The following is a 4,423-nucleotide window of genomic DNA, read 5'->3' as shown; positions in this document are numbered from 1 at the left end:
ATCGATAGATAGATGGATAGATAGCTTGATAGATAACCTGATAAGGCGATCGATCGATAGTTTTATAGATAGACAGATAGATAGATAGAGCTAGATATATAGAGAGATAGATAGAAAGATAGATAGATAGCTAGATAGGTATGTATAAATGTATTTATCTACGCATATATACATACATAAATACATATATTTCTCCTTCATTACGCACTGTATGTAAGACACATGATAGACAGACACCGAGACAGATAAACAAGTAGATAGAAAAGGCACCTAAATAGACAAATAGACAGCTAGGACATAAGATATATGGTATGAAACAAATATCCCCATAAACCGGCGGTGGTTTATAACTATCTATCTAAAATCCATTACAGAGCTGACAATTTTTACACTTGTCGATTTTTTTTTTTAAAGTTGGTGAAAAGGAGAGGGAAAAATGATTGGGTTGACATTGGAAAAGGAGGGTGAGGAAAGGATGAGAATTAGGAGAAGAAGGAGAGGAAGAGGATGAAGGTGGAGGTGGAGGTGGAGGTTGGAGGTTGGAGGTTGGTGGTTGGAGGTGGAGGTGGAGGTGGAGGTGGAGGTGGAGGGGGGAGGGGGAGGGGGAGGGGGAGGGGGGAGGGGGAGGTGGAGGTTGGAGGTTGGAGGTGGGGTTGGAGGTTGGAGGTGGAGGTGGAGGTGGAGGTTGGAGGGTGGAGGTTGGAGGTTGGAGGTGGAGGGGGAGGGGGGAGGGGAGGTGGAGGCGGAGGTGGAGGTGGGGTTGGAGGTGGAGGTGGAGGTGGAGGTGGAAGTGGAAGTGGAAGTGGAGGTGGAGGTGGAGGTGGGGGTGGAGGTGGAGGTGGAGGTGGAGGTGGAGGTGGAGGTGGAAGTGGAAGTGGAGGTGGAGGTGGAGGTGGAGGTGGAGGTGGAAGTGGAAGTGGAAGTGGAAGTGGAAGTGGAGGTGGAGGTGGAGGTGGAAGTGGAAGTGGAAGTGGAAGTGGAGGTGGAGGTGGAGGTGGAGGTGGAGGTGGAGGTGGAAGTGGAAGTGGAGGTGGAGGTGGAGGTGGAGGTGGAAGTGGAAGTGGAAGTGGAAGTGGAGGTGGAGGTGGAGGTGGAGGTGGAAGTGGAAGTGGAGGTGGAGGTGGAGGTGGAGGTGGAGGTGGAAGTGGAAGTGGAAGTGGAAGTGGAGGTGGAGGTGGAGGTGGAGGTGGAGGTGGAGGTGGAAGTGGAAGTGGAAGTGGAAGTGGAAGTGGAAGTGGAGGTGGAGGTGGAGGTGGAGGTGGAGGTGGAGAAAATGATGATGACGATGAAGGTGAAGGTGATGAAGATGAGGATAAAGAAATCGAAAAAAGAAACAGAAGAAGAAATGAAGATGAAGAAGAAATATGGATTTTTCAATGATAGGATGGCGATGATGATATTAATGTCAATAATGATCAGGGTGATATTAATTATAATAATAATGATAATAGTAGTAGTAGTAGTAATAGTAGTATTAGTGATGATAATAATGATATTGAAAATGATAATAATAACATGAACAACAACGAACAACAACAACAAAAGAGATTTCAAGACTCAATAACAGTAATAATAATAATGATAGTAAAGTAATTTAAGCATAACTCTGCAACTGTGAAATCCCGCCCACGAAAACATCCATAGACTTTGGTTGATGGGCGTCGTAGGGGATGGGAAAGGGTAGATGGGCGCGGAAGGGTGGGTGGGCGTGAAAAAAAAGTGGGCGTGATGGAGAGAGAACACCTGAAGCTGGAAATAGATAGGGAGGTTTAAGCTTGGCACTTTGAGATGCTGGGGACGAAGGAACGACGAATATTTATTTATTTATTTATTTATTATTTTTTTTTTTTAATCTGTTTCTCTTTCTGCACTTCATTCTTTCTTTCTTTTTTGTGTATCTTTCTGTCTCTCTCTCTCTTATCTATCTGTCTATCTATCTATCTATCTACACACACACACACACACACACACACACACACACACACACACACACACACACACACACACACACACACACACCAACATATATATATATATATATATATATATATATATATATATATATATATATATAAACACACACGCACGCCTACACATCCCCCCATATATGAGAGAGAGACAGAGTACGAGACAGACTTCCAGACGGAATTATTGGGACCGAGAGAGGGAGGCATGGGATAGGGGATAGGGGATAGGGGGTAGGGGGTAGGGGGTAGGGGGTAGGGGGTAGGGGGTAGGGGGTAAAGGGGTAAAGGTGAAGCAGCTAAAAAAAAAACCGAGTCAATCATTGTAAAGGCAATATAGACGCGACATAATGGTGTTGTTACAAAGAGCGGGTTGGTTAAGGTCAGTGAGGAACATGCCTATAACGTCAGACCGAAGACATATATAATAACGTGGTCGACTGGAGGAGGGGAAGGGTGGTGGGACGAGAGGGAAAAAGAGGGAAGGAGGGAGAGGGGAAAGGGAGGGGAGGAGGGAGAGGGGAAAGGGAGGGGAGGAGGGAGAGGGGAAAAGAGGGAAGGAGGGAGAGGGAGAGGGAAGTGGGTAGAGAGGGGAAAGGGAGAGGAGGAGGGAGAGGGGAGAGGGAAGTGGGTAGAGAGGGGAAAGGGAGAGGAGGAGGGAGAGGGGGGAGGGAAGTGGGTAGAGAGGGGAAAGGGAGGGGAGGAGGGAGAGGGGGGAGGGAAGTGGGACGAGAGGGAAAAAGAGGGAAGGAGGGAGAGGGAGAGGGAAGTGGGTAGAGAGGGGAAAAGAGGGAAGGAGGGAGAGCGAGAGGGAAGTGGGTAGAGAGGGGAAAGGGAGGGGAGGAGGGAGAGGGGGGAGGAAAGTGGGTAGAGAGGGGAAGGGAGGGAAGGAGGAGCGAAGAAGATAAAGGAAAGGTAGAGGGGAAAGGAAAAGTAGAGGAAAATAACATGGACGACCGGAGGAGGGTAAGGGCGGAGGGAGGGGAGTGGCCAGTGAGGGGAAAGGGAGGGGGGAAATGGGAGAGGGAAGTGGGTTCAGAGGGGAAAAGGAGGGGAGGAGGAGGAAAGAAGATAAAGGAAAGGGAGGGAAGGGAGATGATGGGAGGAGGAAAGGGAGAGGAGAAAGGGAGGAAAGGGAATTAGGAAAGGGGAAAAAGAGGAAAATGGAGGAATGAAGGGAAAGGGAAGGATGAGGAGAACGGAAGGAGATGGAAAATGGAAAGGAAGAGAAAGGAGGAAAGAGCAAATGGAAGAGAAGCAAGAAAACGATGGAAAAGGTTGGAAAAAAAGAGAGCGAATGGGAGAGAAAATGAAATAAAGAGAGTAAAGGGGGAATAAGGGAGAGAGGAAGAGGAAATAGGAATAAATTTGCAGGTTCAAAACAATAAAACACTTCCTGTAGCGGCTGCTATGAAGATGATGGAAGGGCCGATAAAAGAGGGATTAGGGACTGGATGATAATGGGAGGACGGAGAGAAGGAGAGAAGGAGAGAAAAGAAAGAAAGACAATAGAGAGAAAGGAAGAGAGAAAAGGGAATGGAAGAGACTGAGGGGAAAGGGAGAGAAAGAGAAGGGAATGAAGAAGAGATGATGGAAGTGAAGAAAAGAAAGGGAAGGCGAGAAGTAGAGGGAAGCATGGAGAGAAGAAGAGGAGGAGGGAAGGAGGGAATAGCGGACGGGATTAAAAAAGGGAGGTAAGAACGAAAAGGGAAAATAAGAAAAAAAGGCAAAGAAAAGAAGAGAAGAGAGTGGAGAGAGGGAGAGAGAGGAAAGGAAGAAGGAAAATGCACATAGACAATACCCCGAAAAGAAGAGAGAGAGAGAGAAAGAAAAAAAAAAATAACGGAAGAAAACTACGAAAAGAAGAGAACCGAAAGGAAGAGTGACCATAGGAAAAAGAAGGAAAAAAAGAAGAGATAAAGAAAGGAAGAGAAGAAAAGAAGAAAAAACAAGACAGGAAGTAAGGACGGGGATAAGAGAAAGAATAAATGAAGAGAAGAGGAAAGAAAGAAAAGAAGAAAGAAAGAAGAGAGGGAAGAAAGAAGAGAGGAAAGAAAGAAGAGAGGAAAGAAAGAAAGGACGAAAGGAAGAAGAGAGGGAAGAAAGAAAAGAAGAAAGAAGAGAGGGAAGAAAGAAAAGAGGAAAGAAAGAAAGGACGAAGGAAAGAAGAGAGGGAAGAAAGAAAAGAGGAAAGAAAGAAAAGAGGAAAGAAAGAAAAGAAGAAAGAAGAACGGGAAGAAAGAAAAGAGGAAAAAAAGAACAGAAGAAAGAAGAGAGGGAAGAAAGAAAAGTGGAAAGAAAGAAAAGAAGAAAGAAGAGAGGAAAGAAAGAAAAGAAGACAGAAAGAAAAGAAGAAAGAAGAGAGGGAAGAAAGAAAAGAGGAAAGAAAGAAAGGACGACAGAAAGAAGAATAAAAGCCAGAGAAGAGTGAAGGAGGGAGGGAAGGCCCCTCGAGCGAG

This window comes from Penaeus chinensis, chromosome 36 (genome assembly GCF_019202785.1).
Source record: "Penaeus chinensis breed Huanghai No. 1 chromosome 36, ASM1920278v2, whole genome shotgun sequence".
NCBI lineage: Eukaryota > Metazoa > Arthropoda > Malacostraca > Decapoda > Penaeidae > Penaeus > Penaeus chinensis.
Note: the sequence above shows the minus strand (reverse complement) of the source record.